The sequence below is a fragment of the Mytilus galloprovincialis genome, chromosome 12, assembly GCF_965363235.1.
Source record: "Mytilus galloprovincialis chromosome 12, xbMytGall1.hap1.1, whole genome shotgun sequence".
Classification (NCBI taxonomy): Eukaryota; Metazoa; Mollusca; class Bivalvia; order Mytilida; family Mytilidae; genus Mytilus; species Mytilus galloprovincialis.
Window position 1 is genome coordinate 33,261,872 of NC_134849.1, and position 15,377 is coordinate 33,277,248.

The 15,377-nt window shown below is 31.0% G+C and overlaps 1 protein-coding gene and 1 long non-coding RNA gene across 2 annotated transcripts in view; both read left to right on the plus strand.

Moving 5' to 3' along the window:
- The window catches only part of LOC143055597 (uncharacterized), a 445,604-nt gene that overhangs the window by 95,250 nt on the left and 334,977 nt on the right, over positions 1 to 15,377 (plus strand). The gene's annotated exons all lie outside the window — the stretch shown is intronic.
- Positions 1,927 to 3,162, plus strand: LOC143054818 (uncharacterized). Its single transcript, XR_012971833.1, has 2 exons — positions 1,927 to 2,118; positions 2,772 to 3,162. It is a non-coding gene; the product is annotated as an uncharacterized LOC143054818 (long non-coding RNA).

Here is a 15,377-nt window from a genome sequence, read left to right on the forward strand (position 1 = left end):
CTATCGTTTTCCGTGTCTCAGCGACAGACATTTTAATTGAATTTCACTCTCTTGTGCGTACCAATCAAAATTACATCAATGATTTCAAAGACATTGCCCAGGTTCTATGTTTTGGCATAGACTGTCAAAACAAAATATGCTAGTAAATGTTGTGTTTTTCTAATAACTGTAACGTTGTTATTTACATGGCAAATAGTAAAATAATTTTATTAAGAATGAAAAAGACAATCTGTCATTATAGTGAATAATGGCCGACCTTTTATTATGACATATTCCTTTGAAAAATAAAGTTGCTTCGCTTCAGTCAACAATTTTCCTCTGCGTAGCAAATTCTGCATTCACGCTCTAATGTATGTATTATTTATGGATTGATAAAAGGTTTACTTAATTTTCCGATAGATACACAATTTGGTTAGGAATGTAGGATGTACTTTTAAAACTAGAGGCTCTTAAGAGCCTGTGTCGCTCACCTTGGTCTATATGCATATTAAACAAAGGACACAGATGGATTCATGACAAAATTGTGTTTTGGTGATCGTGATGTGTTTGAAGTTCTTACTTTACTGAACGTTCTTGCTACTTACAATTGTCTATATCTATAATGAACTTTGCCCATTAGTAACAGAGGAAATTATTTTGTAAAAATTTACCAAATTAATGAAAATTGTTAAAAAAACAAAAGGGCAATAACTCCTTAAGGGGTCAACTGACCGTTTTGGTAATGTTGGCTTATTTTTAGATCTTACTTTGCTGAACATTATTGCTGTTACCAGTTTATCTCTATGTCTATCTTTAATAGTATTCAAGATAATAACCAAAACAGCAAAATTTCTTTAAAAATTACCAACTGGGGGGCAGCAACCCAACAACCGGTTATTTACTAATTTGCATAGCGGCAATATTGCCTTATAATGACGACAGCTATTGAAATAGGCTCCTAAAATAAAAATGCAAAAATGCAAATTCAAATGTTGAATGAACAATTTGTTCGCATATAGGTGAATTGTTTTTTTTGTCTTCTGTAAACCCCGCCACATTCTTTGTGAACCCCTCTGAAGTAAGCAGCCTGTTATTCAGTAGTCGTCGTTAGTATATGTCTGTCATATTTATTTTCGTAAATAAGATTGTTGTTAATTAGAATGTTAGTGTTTGAAATTTTCGGGGTCTTTTATAGCTGACCGTAAGGATGTTAAAATATGGTTGATGACCATATGGTGATCTTTTATTGATAACATTCACACCATCTGAACTCTTTTGATTAGGTGTTTCGTTCCCAGTCATAAAATTCCTCTTATTTGTTTTTGAAAAAAGTGACCCTGTGTAACCCGAAAGTATAGCCGTTTTTGAACTACATTTAAACAAAAGTACGTAAATAACATTTACTTTTAAGGAATAACACACATTGATCAATATCAAATACAATGAAAGTCACCGTGTTTCAACTGTATGTAGCACTACCACTCCCTTATTTCAAAGAAAATAATACGGAAACCATACATTTATTTTTGGAAACAATGTAAAAAGAGCTATCAGATAAAATCAGAAGAAGCGTGTTTTTAACCGGTTGTAGCAAATTATCGTAGAGACCATATATTTTTGTACATATTTCATTTCAGACAAAGTAAACTGTTGACAGCTAGAGTGTCTTTTAAAAATCGAAATGACTTTACACATGGATAGTTTATCATTAGTCAATGAAATCTCAAAATGGAAAGTTGTCAATTATTCTTTTTCTTACAATCATATAAATATGTAATCATAAAGGATTGTACTATCAAAATAAAATAAGATACATTTTACAAAATTAGTCTGTTATTGTAGACAGACAAGTTTCCCGTCCATTCATTTGTTAGGAATTTAAACTTAGATATCCGGATGTCACCCTTGTGAGAGGATTGGTCTTACATTTTATGCACCTCTTAAAGACAGCTGTAGAAAATTCCGATATTGACCTTGGTAAATACTAAAGTGTAGTTGTCGTGACAATTGGCATGCACGTTTTGCCAAAAAAAAAAGAAATAAATCATATAACACGAAGATATGATAAGCTGTCATTTAAATACTGTAACAGAAGTGGTTAAATACGTAAATGGATAGCAGCTGAACGCACAGGAAAAGGCAGGTGGATTATTGATAAATTAATATTTGACAGCTTTTAAAGTCATATTTTGAATAAATTATTTTTCGTGTTGTTCACTATGAAAAAATAAAAAGTAAAATTGGAGGAAAATTTAAAACGGAAAGTCCTAAATACAATGGCAAAATCAAGTGATAGAACCCATCAAACGAATGGATAACAACTGTCATATTCCTGACTTGGTACAGGCGTTTTCAAATGTAGAAAATGGTGGATTGAACCTGGTTTATAGCTTAACCTCTCACTTTGATGACAGTCGTATAAACTTCCATTATATTGACAACAATGTGTATACAAAATAGACAAAATGGGTAAAAATGTCAAAAACCCGGAGTACAGCCGTCAACATGATTTTGTTACAATCTGAATCATTATAAAAACAAACAAAAATCCAATATCTTTATTTTCAATGCCATGGCAAAAAAGGATTTCTTATTGTGATGGGTGTTGGTTGAGTTGTTGGGTGTTCCCTCAGGGTACGTCACCGTCCTTCGCCAATAAAACTGACTGTCATGATGTAGCCAAGATTGTTTAAAGTTGTGCTATATATAATAAATAAGTATCTCGAATAATTCTTTGCTTTTATTACAGAACCGACAAGAGCATCTCGAATGACTATTTTCTTTTATTACAGAACCTACAAAAATGAAGCATTATATGCCTATGATATTTGCATTCATCATACTTAATTCAAGTATAGCCAGTAGCACCAGGACATGCTCACAGTGTTCATTTTTTCTACAGTTGTGCCTCAATCAGTGTTCAGACACGCAAAACGCGTTAATTGGACTTATAGGTCGGAAGAGAGAACAACCGAAAGAACGTAATAACAAGAGGGATTGTTTTAAGTCGTGTTCATACAATAGCGATACCTGCAGGAAAGATTGCATTTGATCTACACACCGTCAGAAGAAAATAAAAAAATATATATGACCAAAAGATGTTTGGCTTTTAATACACCTTACGATGGAGTGGGATAATATAAACGTAATGGCTTACACTAATAAATCAATTTGGATCTGGAATGGTCTTTTTGATTTTAAAACAATCTTAAAAATCGGTAAACAATACTCAGTCATTTTCAGTCTCACAGTCAATGTCCAAAATCCTTACTGTGCTAAATTCAGTACGGTTCAAACAATTCGTTTGCAGTCAATTCAGTACTGGACAATTATTTTACCGACAATTCAGTATTATGTTAATGCTTACAGGCAGATAGCAACTTTTTACGGTAGATTCATGGTATACTACCATCTTGGATAGTGCAATAGCACACAATCGGTCTAGATCTTTGCCCAAATTTGCAAATTTGGAGACATATTGACAATTTATAGGTTAAACTTTTTTTTTATAGATTAAAGAAAACTTGGGAATTTATAACATTTTTGAAAATGTTTAAAAAAATCCCAAAATATTTGTGTTTTTTTAAGATAATTTTTTCAACTTTTTCAATCTAAGCGGAGATAACTCCTCCAGTAAAAAAATTATACCTAATAGAGAAATTCTAATTTTTTACTTGTAGCAAGAAAACAAATTTGATGACACCATTTCTTATTTTTTTTAAAATATATTATAAAGCCTATCTTCTTATATTTTATCATATTTTTAGTTCTTTCGCAAAGATTTCTTTTTATGCACAAAAATAGTTTTTTCATGAACAATTAAAGCAAATTTGGGCAATTCCGTATATACATAGAATTACCATTCCAACTAAATGTAAAAAATTAAGGAGGTAAATACGAATACATAACTGACTACAGATGATTGTTTTGTGACCCTTTCCTTTTGCACATGAAAGAGTGTAAAGTTTCAAGTCTGAAATATCGTGCTGGTAAGTCAATATTTCTTGATATTTATCCGTTCAGTAATTACTGCTATAAATGTCCATATTCGATATGAAATAAGTGCGTGCAAGTGTAGCGTTAATTGGTTGTTGACAAACAAATATCATAATTGAATGTTGCAATGAACAGTTTGAGGTAGTGTAACTTCAGAGTGATACTAAATATCGACACAGTAAGTTACTGATAGCAGCTATATCATTCTTCAATACAATCATGAATAAGAATAATACAAAATTGTCAATTCTGTTAAAAATAACAAAAAGCATTCAATACTCCCGTGAAAACGAATTGCAAATGTGTGAACTCGGTTTATCGAAATTTTCTGAACAATCATGAAATATAAGCAAACACTTTTGTTGTTTCATTACGACCTTGTGATGTTCATTTGCCAACCATGAACTATTGGGTAACTGCTGTCATTGTTTAACTCAATTCTCATTGTAATCATATAAAACTGGGTGAAGTTTTATATTTGAGAAAAATAGTTGAAATTGATAAATATGTTAATGTGATGCAATCTCTATTAAAATCACATATATGGGTTCCGTGGTCTAAGTAGTTACTACTGTAATTTCTAGCTAGTCAACATTTATGTTGTGTGTTCGAACTCTGCTCATGCGGGTGTACTCGACTTCAATGATAATTGACTAGGATTGTTTTCCTATCGAAGGTCGGTGGTATTCACCGAGCAACCGACTTCCTCAATCAATAAAAACTGGCTGCCATGAAAAAGTCTAAATGCGCTGCTTAAAAGTGGCGTTAAAACACCAAAAAAAAAATAATCAAATCATCAGAAATGAAGCAATCCCTATTAGTTTTATTTTTATTTTAAAAGATTCCATGTACCCTTAATCTCCAACATCAAGGTTACATATCCGTTCCGTTCTATATTACATTAGGTAGCACTCAACAATTTGGTGTGTAGTTTCGCATTTTGGCCCCTGTGGATTTTTCAAATATGACAGCTAGTGTGCAGTAAAATTCATTTTTGGATAGCTGAGTATTAAAATAGCCTTTGTATTGGGCTGATATGAACATACAGGTTATGTAATGTATGTAATATAGGCTGTTTTCTGTATGACAGTCCGTATTTACATGTCCATACCATACATTGGTCCGGCATTTATTGTTATGTTTTTTTCCAACTTTTTATCACACGAACTTTTTGATTGGATTTTACGAAAAATTGAGGCGAAAGACACCCATTTTTTATTTGATCATTAGGAAGATTAATGTAAACAGTTTCTAAAAAGGTATCACTCAAATGCATTGAAATTCTAGTTTGATCCAAATTTTGGGGGCATATGTGACATGTTCATCCCCCTTCTTGCAATATTTTATGGTAAATAAATGCAGAATGTTGCCATGGATACACATAAAAGGAATTAATTTTCACCCTTTTAACTTTTGAAAATCAAATCTATGGAAGATACTGATTACATACATATGCACATGTACAACACAAATAGTTAGGTCAATGTATTAGAAATCGAGGAATAGGAGATGATAAAACATTTTGTGGCTCATTTTTAATTTTATTTTCTAACTGTGGAGTGCTACCTTATACTCCGCGAAAACATGCAAGTAGAGGATTACGGAGCTTGTACTGAGCGGATATTTGATCTGTGAATGAGATTAATATACCAAAATATACCTATGACCAATATAATTATTAGTGTTCTGCTCTACATATGTTATCTTTCAAGGTAAAAGATGCAAGACAACCATAGTCTGAAAGCATACCTCAATTTACAACAGAAGTCTAACGTTTCATTTACATTTCCATTAACAGCTGTAAATGATTCCTAACCTTTTTACCTTGACAAACCTGCTATTTGAAGTGACAATTGTCATGCAATATTTGCAACACATTTGACCTTTAACTTTAAAATATCGTAATCTATCATTTAAATACTGCAGTGGTTCAATATGTAAGCGGATAGCAATTGAAAATACACGATAAGGCAAGAGCATTATTTATGAATGATTTAAAAAAAAATGAAATTATACATGTATTCATATATGTTATTTCTCTTACTAGTATATTCATTTGGAAATAAAATCTCAGTAAAGACATGGAATAATTGTATATATACCATTTTCTTAAATTATGAAAGATTCACATGAATGCCATTTCATGGAATATTTATGTGTATAATATTTTGTACCTTATGGAATATGTATATGTATACCATTTTGTACGTCACAGAAGATTTACATCTATATATGTTTGCCATTTCGAAAAATATTTTTTCAATCGATAAAAAACCCATAGCAAGTTCATTGATAGGTCACGTAAGGTGAATATATTTATTCTAACATTTTTATTCATGGCTTTCTTCTTACGTGAATATCTCATATACTTGCATTTTATGGCAAAACAATAACGGTTTTAAAACAGTTGCAAACAATTATTTCGTTGTTGCTAATTAACCTCATGTATGTAAAGTTGAAAAAAAAATATTCAAGGATTAACCCTACAAACAAACAGAGTGTTACCAAAACTTTGTTTAGTTTCCGTGGTGTCCTGTTTAGTTTAACCAATCATAAGTCTTTAAACTTTTTTAAGACTTTACAAATATGTATGATACGAAATAGTATGAGGTACAAATTAGTAAATGATGTTCGCTCCATGGGAACGAAATGAATCAGTCAGGATTCCACATCGTCTTTATAATTATCTCCGAATTTTAAAATGGAAGTAATTTTTGCGATGAAGCGCTGTCCATTTAGCTTTTAAAACATAGTATCAATTCGATACGTATACGCCTATTTGTCTAATAGCTATTGAGCATCATATGCATTTAAAGGACATTTGTGCAATATGGTTTTTGTAAGGGTATGAAATGTGACAGAAAAGGTCGGGTATAAAAATGAATGTAATACGTAATTGCTTTCATACATGAATATCGATAAAATGATTACGTATCATATATATAAATGTCAATTTAAAAATGATTGTCTGATCGGTTGGCAGGTGGAATTTTTGAAAGTTCAAAAACATTTGAAAAAATCTAATTAAGTACTAGGAGAGGGCAGACGTACTTATTTTTGACAGAGATTGAAGACAAAATACCATAGACATGCTAAAGATAAAACACAAGAAAAATTAGTTGTTTGAAGTTATTCATTTTTAAAATCCTCTCAGAAAGACTGTCATTTAGCACTACCTAAACAATTGTTATTCAAACACAATGACTCATTAGAAAGGTATTTTATATCATCCATATATTTCATTTTTAATACTGAAGTCTTTAAATTAGATTATGTAAAGCTAGAGTCTAAATATATGAAAAAATTAAATAATCTGAAGCGAGATGATATATCAAATATTTGTCTTTTAAGATAGATTATTCAAATCAGGCTCGCCTGGACATAAAATGGTGTATTCGACTTTCACTTTTTGATGAAATCATTACCCATTTTTGAATATTTTTCCCAAAAATTGTCGCCGGGGGCTATAATACAAATTAATACTTTAAAAGATCAATCTGTTATCTTTTTTCATGTTATTGCACCTACCTCAAACTGTTATGTGAAATTTGTCTGTGATATAAAAAGAGGCTCAAAGATGTCAGATGGACATTATAACTCATATGTGGAACGGATACTCTATAATGGTAAACTAACTCGTGATTACGTCCGTAAAACTTGATGACTTCAACTTCATCACTTGGAACTTATGGTTTAATAGCTCCCCTATGAGAAGCCACTCTCTATCAAGAAATTCGTGATATGAAATTGTTTTTTTCGTGGGTTCCAATTTTTTAGGATTGTGGAAACATGGTATTTGCGTTGATATTTGATTTCGTGGTTTTTGCAAAGTCTGCATACATTCCTTTACAAAATTTGTAAATCGTTGAACAGTTTAATAAGAGGTTCCCCTGTACCCACAAAATCCACGAAAATTGGTATCCAACGAATATTAGTGAATCCACAGTATTCACCTTTCATTAAAAATTAGTGTTCACCCCAAGAACCGTTTTGGCCACAAAATAACATTTTAAAGTTTAATAACAATTTACACAGTGTGTATATGTTAAGTATGTTTAAATAAACATATGTTTCCATAGTTTAGGACTTTAATCATTATAGGTTGAAAAATACAGGCATAGATTAGATGTTTATGAAGTGGCCTATATTTTGACTTTAGTGGAGCCTTAACCTTAACTAAGTTGCGAGTCAGAGTGAATGCGTCTATTGTTTTCGACAGCTGTAACAAATATCTGACCTTTTTACCCCTGTAAACCTTAACATAGTATTTGGTGTAACAATTATGTAATCGACCTATGAACTTTATATCTGATATTCGATCATTTAAATACTGCAGTAGTTTAATACGTAAACAGATAGCAATTGAACTCTCACGATAAGGCAAGTGCATTATTTATCAATGAATGTTTGACATCATACATGTATTTGAAAAAAAAACATTATTTTATTTAGTCATGTAATTCGTTGTAAGAATATTAATCGTTACACTCGACTTCAAACACATACTATACTCACATACATTGCCTTTAATTGCTTACATCCACTTCAATTATTCAATCGCGTAGTGGAATGAACTATTTGTGGGATCTTATAAATTCTATAGAACTTTTAGACTATTTTAAATCTCGGTCTATTTCTGAAATTAATTCTTACATACTTTTGATTTTTAATCCTGCATGCTTACATTGCCCATGTGAAATTTTAAAATTGTTTGTATAAACATTAAACGCCAAAAATATGTGACGTATAAAAATTTCTGACGTCAGACACGCGAAGCAATGCATGTGTTTTTAAATAGATGTTTTGTGTTCTGTTAAATTGTTCCTTTTGACTATTTTATTTATTATGTCTGTATAGTTCACGCATTATTATAAATGTAACGGAATTTGATTTTTCGTTGCAAAAAGTAAAATTACAGAAATACTGAGCTCTGAGGAAAATTCAGACGGAACGTCCCTAATCATATGGCAAAGTCAAAAGCTCAAACACATGGATTTTGATTATCACAATTTTAATAGATCTAAAACTATACAATATATTTAGGTAAAAGTCAATGTTCTTTCAAAATGCAGAAATGTACTCATTATAAATGCTTTTATTCTTCACAACTACAGATATCATTTGCATCGTTATACATGACTTACGGATGTCGAAGATTGATTGATTGATATTTAACACAATTTTCAGCAATATAATTGTGGTATTTTGTGGTGGTAAGTTTTTATCAAATGAGGAAGCCAGAAAGCCCAAAGAGAACTAACGACCATATATACAAAAACTTACCGATCTTAGTCAATTAGAATAAGAATCGATTGCACCTGCAACGAACATGGTTCCAACTCACAACCAAAATATACGTAGTGAGATACATGAATTTTGAGTACTTAAACTATTCGACCATTGAGGCCCCTGGGATGTCGAAGATGTTTAGTATTTAGAATTTGGATGTCTTGTGGAATGTATCCGGAAAAATTGGGTAAAGCAAATAAAATAAATATAATGTACTCATTTGTTTATATGTAAATAGTTGAAAAGTTTGTATTCGTATAATTGTATATCTAATTACAGAAACATCCACCATGAAGTATACAATGCTTGTGATATTAGTATTCTTAATACTTAATGCAAGTATGGTCAGAAGCGCAACAACGTGTACACAGTGTAAACACAACTTTACGTCGTGTGTTCACCATTGTCCAGGTAGTGGCACTGTAGGAAAAAGGGACGAACCAAACGAATATCACAATACAAAGAGGGATGCTCATGATGATTGTCTTATAGCATGTAATCACTCTTACGATAAATGCAAGATGGATTGCATCTAATCTGAACAGATTCAAATAGCGAACATATAAAAATATGACCAATTAAACAACATTTTTTGTTTTTTTATAATACATTAAATATGAATGAATGAAGAAGTGCTATAAATTAAAGGTGTTTGCTTATCTTGTTTTTTACTTTCTGTCAGATATTTTGAGTCTTCTAATGTTAATGTTTTCCAAATGTATCTTCATATCTCTTCTTTTCTTTTCACAATTCTATTACATATATTTTGAAATATAAATTTGGAAAATCGTATAAAATCCTTATTCATCTTAGTTTTTGAAAGAAAAAAGATATGATAATGTTAAATGTGTATAAAATATACAACCAATAAGTAAAATCCAAACCACATAGTCAGCGTTGACAATAAGCAGCAAAGACACCAGAATTTTTTTTTGACAAAGACGAGTACAAAATTCCCACAAAAAGGCTTGACACATTTGATTAACAAACTTTACTTTAAAAAAAAAGCTTCATTATAGTTTTATGTCAGATAATTGAGTAGTTTACCAAATAATAGATGGATGCACTGTTCGTATAACAACCTAGAACTGTGTAAGGCCCTAAAAGTGTAATATAATTCCTGTTGATAAAAGATTCACGTCTAACCAGATATGACAGCAGAAGAATTTTGCTGTCACGATTGTATTCCTATAATCATTTATTTTATCTCAGATTTTATTTATTTTAGATCTTATTCCGATGAACATATATCAAAAAGTAAAATTACAAAAATACCGAACTATGAGGCAAATTCGAAACGGAAAGTTCTTTATCAAATGTCAAAATCAAAAGCTCAAACACATGAAACAAATGAATGCCAACTGTCATATTCCTGACTTGGTACAGGCATTTTCTTATGTAGAAAATAGTGAATTAAATTTGTTTTTTGTCAATAAAAGACTCCACGAAAAACTATAAAATCGCCAATTTATACACTTAACAGCGAATTACACACAGTCTAAATAGCCTGACTAGGTCAAGGCACATATTGTGGATGTTAATTCATATCGGTTATGGTTATTGATGGAGAAAACCAGCGTACTCCAGATACAACACCGACTGATAAAAGTTTTTACCTTAAAATGCATTAGCTATGAATAAAACAAAATCAAATATAAACATACATAAATGTGTAATTAAAACTAGGGGAAATCAAGTTGATGTATGTCCTGTAAAACATTAGTATTGATCTAATATTATATTTTTTGTGTCTTCTTTTGTGTTCGTGTTCTTTGAAAAGTCAAATAAGCACCAACACAAAAAGGACAACTAATACAGCACATGACTGTTTTAAAAAAGGAATGAAGTGACTATTCTTCCGACTTTGTAAAATCCAGGAGGGAATAAATTGCCAAACACTGAGAATAAGGAAAATTCATCTTTTCCTCATGTTGTCTTCGCAGACGTTACAGATAATAAGCCCTAGATATATAAAAAAAACCACAGAGTTACCATGGTAATAAATTTCTCATGTACCATCTTCAATTCATTTTTCTACAGGCTGGTTTTTGGAAATAAACTCACCATACATTAAGGATTGACATTATGTATTTTCGCCAGACTTGCGTTTCGTTTTCAAAAGACTCAGTGACTCTCTAATAATTGTTTTTTTAATAAGAACATATACAGTACGAAGATGAAGAGCATTGTGGACCAAAACTTCCGAAAAGTTTTGTCAAATAAAGCTTAAGTCATCTATTCCCTTTTTTTGTGTAAACAGACACGTCGATTCTCCGCAAATATTAACAGCTTGTCAAGAGAGATAAAATGAAAACAGCAAAGACACTTTTGAATTTAATACACTTGGCAAAAAATTGTGCAAAAAGTTTTCATTACCTTTAAAAAATCAAAATGCAAATGAATTAGTTTCATATTATACAGCAAATTCAACCTTTTTCTTGCTTCAATGGAATGGGGGACAAAAAAAGACACTTCTTATTTTTTTTCTTCCTATGACTTTCTGTCCAGGTTAGGAGTCGTGCCAGTAATTTATAGCTTCAGTGGATATATATGTTATCTCAAAGATGAACCCCACTTTATGATTTCCTTGAAGTTTGATTCCAATGAAGTCGTCAAATGATTTAAGATGAATTTTTATTTAAAATTTTCGAAGATTTTGTACATATAAAAAAAAGGAAAAGAAGATTAGTCACATGTAAACGCAAAAACTGTGTTTATGAAAGAAAAAAAGATGTTTTAGTAAAAATGTATAAAAATGCAGACAAAAATACCCCAATCCTGATTAACTATTCCCAACAGAGGCATATCAGTGCATATTCATAGATATCCACTTCAGTAGAACTAAAAAATGCAGCCAAGAATATTTGATTTGGTCGTTTTCCGTTTTTACATGCTTTTATTCTAAAAATACTTACACATTATTACTAATTACCTATATATTCCCACCAATAAAAAGAGATTATATTGATGACGTATTTTATACTTCCCTGTCCAGATGTTTACAGGTTGAAAATAAACAATCGGTAAGTTCAATTCTTTTTTCATTCAATTAAGCAAGCATAACTATAAAACTTCAGAGAAAAATAACTGTTGATTAAACAAGAGCATAATTATAAAATACACAACATCAGTTAAACATATATAATATGGTTACCAATACAACATTATGACAAGTGAAAGGAAAATTGCAACGACAAAGCTTGATTAACATGATTAAAGGGGCACTAGCTACGATATATATAAAAAAATAAAGTATGATTTTTTTTAGATCAATCATTAATCAAATTGGAATAATGAAATAATAATTTGCTTTTAGCAATCAATTTCCTTTAATTTTGTTGAAATAAGCGATTAAACATAATTTTTGACTGATTCACTTGCAAGTGAAAACGTCATCATCATTCTAACCGGTATTCATGTGAACTTCAAGTTAACCTCTATCTAGAGATTGACAACGCATGCATTGTACGTGTACTGGTTATTTAAAGAAAAAGAATGTCAACAATGACAGTGAAACTACGGTAAATCATTTGATTACTAATTCGATGCACATAAAATCATTCTTATATGGTTAAAAACAATGAGAAACATCTATTTTTAATCTATAAAATAAAATCAAACAGACCTATAAAAATGCAATTGCACGTGTTGGTTTAATCTATTCGTATCTTTATTTTTGTTTACATCGCTTATATGGTCATCTGAGGTCAAATCGATAGTTAATTAGATGGCGTCTGGAATAAAATACACACGAAACGAACCTATATATTATCTACCCCATGCTCTGTAAACTGTTTATTTTAGACTTTTGATAGTTTGGATAAATGTTTTACATTGTTATAAACCAAATATGAGAATTTGAGTCAAATCGGTTACAATGAATTTGACAGCTAGTGCCCCTTTAACATACATAACCGTTGTCAAGCAATATAAAAAATAAATTGATAACTCGTATCAGAAAAAAGCCCATTTCTTAGATTTCTGTGGAAAGACCTAATGCATTTGGTCTGATTATCATTCTTACTTTAAATTTATTATATATTTTTTAGTTCGCTTTGGGCCGAATGGTCCCATGTGAGCTGCATGTCAGTTTATGCTATCACTCGGCGTCCGTCGTCGTCTCGAGGGGGGAGGAGGGGGGTGGGCACTTCAAAACTTTTTTTGGTAGGGGTGAGCAGCTGAGACATCAAGAACCCCACCCTTTTCATATATTTTGTTAATCAAAAATTTATACCTTGTCATATATTTATTAACAAAAAACAGACCTACAGATACATCGGGGCACTTAGCGAACTCCATAATATTATGGAATTCCGTAATTTTTGTGGAAAATTAAAGTTGTCTCCCTTTGACTAACAGGCTAAATTTAAGATGGGAGATAACTAATGTATTGAAAACGAGGTCAACTGACACACTTATTTTCTACATTTATTTTCTAAAACACGATTTATTCATTGTTTAAGGAACGATAATACATTTAAGAAAAAGATTAACAAATGAACTTTTATCTTTTTAATAAACGAAAATCCCCGTCGAGTTCCTTCCACATATCATCTAAGTTTTCAATTTCATTTACAATGAGCTGATAAAGATTTTGACCTTTAAACTAATCCTATCATCTTCTGAAGTCATCGGCAACCACACGTTTATTATTTTTTATAGTGTGCTCGGAAAGGGTAATTTGCCAAAAAATTTGATAAATATTTTATTTTTATTAAAACTTGAGAACATTATGGTGCAGATGTTGAATGCAAAAAGGAAGTAATTCTATCGAGCTAAACTCATTTAATCTTAAATGCCACTTTTGCCACAAAAAAAACCCCCTACATTGTATATTAAAAGTTATTGTTGGCTTTATACAAAGATAAGACAACGTCAATTTCAGATATGTTTAAATTAAGTATGAATAAAAAAGTTCCATCACCAAACAGCTAGATTCATCGTATTGCTCAGCAGTTGTTTCACCACCTGAAAGTAAACAATAACAACTTTTCTATACTTACAGTCATATGAAACCTCAAATTAAAAGAAAACGATGCATATTTTTTTTTTATAACAAAATGGATAGTTTCCATTATTAAACTAACATATACTTTTTTGAAGAAAATTCTTTAATTTGTCCACATTTAGAAGAAGTTTGTCTGTTTTTATTGCTTGCTTCCAGGAAGCAATTTTCCAACACATTTTACGTATGCAAGTAACCTTACCGTGACCCTTATCGTAAAAATCTACATGGATCTGTTACTGAAATAACCTATTATCTGATTGACCATAGTATACACGTGCTCAATATCCATGTTGGTTGTTTACTATAAGGTGACTATCGATAAACTACGGGTTCAAAACACGACAATTAATGAGCTGCCATATTTTCACATCATAACAGACGGAGAGAAAAAAAATGACTTTTATACGGTACGTTTGAGTAAAAATGATAAAATCGTGCACAGAAGACTAAGTTTATGATATGTACATGCATTGTTGAAGAATAGGATTAACATTATTTTTCACCAGTCAAAAAAAAAAAAAGGTTTTCAATAAACAAGTACTCGTGATTATTGTCTTTATCATATCTTTTAAAGAGTAAACAAATAACCTTGCATAGACTGCTTAACGTCCAGTGTTATTGATACTTCGTGCATTTTCAGGACAACAAAAGAATGTATAATGATGTTATTGTGTAGGGCTGACAAATACAAAATGTGAAGTAAAATTAGATTCTAATATTGATTTCAAGAGTTAATAACTGATATGACGTAATTTGTCAATATTGCCATTTAATTATAGTCCATTTTCGTTATCTCGAAGTCAGCCGGACCAGAGAATTATTTCGAGATACACATAGTTCGACTCATACGAAAACCGGAAGTTTTTGACAGACCAAGTGGCACAACTCTTGCTTAGCTTGGTAAAATTAAAATAAATTCCGGATAAATATAGGGAGGGGATCGATATATGTTTGTATGTCATCGTCTCTCATTATTATAATAACATTGTTTTTACTTATTCATGTGTTTCAGTTAAAATTTATTTTCTATGGTTTTTATCCGAGAGAGTAGTTTCCAATGGATCTAAGTGTTATTTAGGTCGTTTATAGTTGACAAAAATTAAGA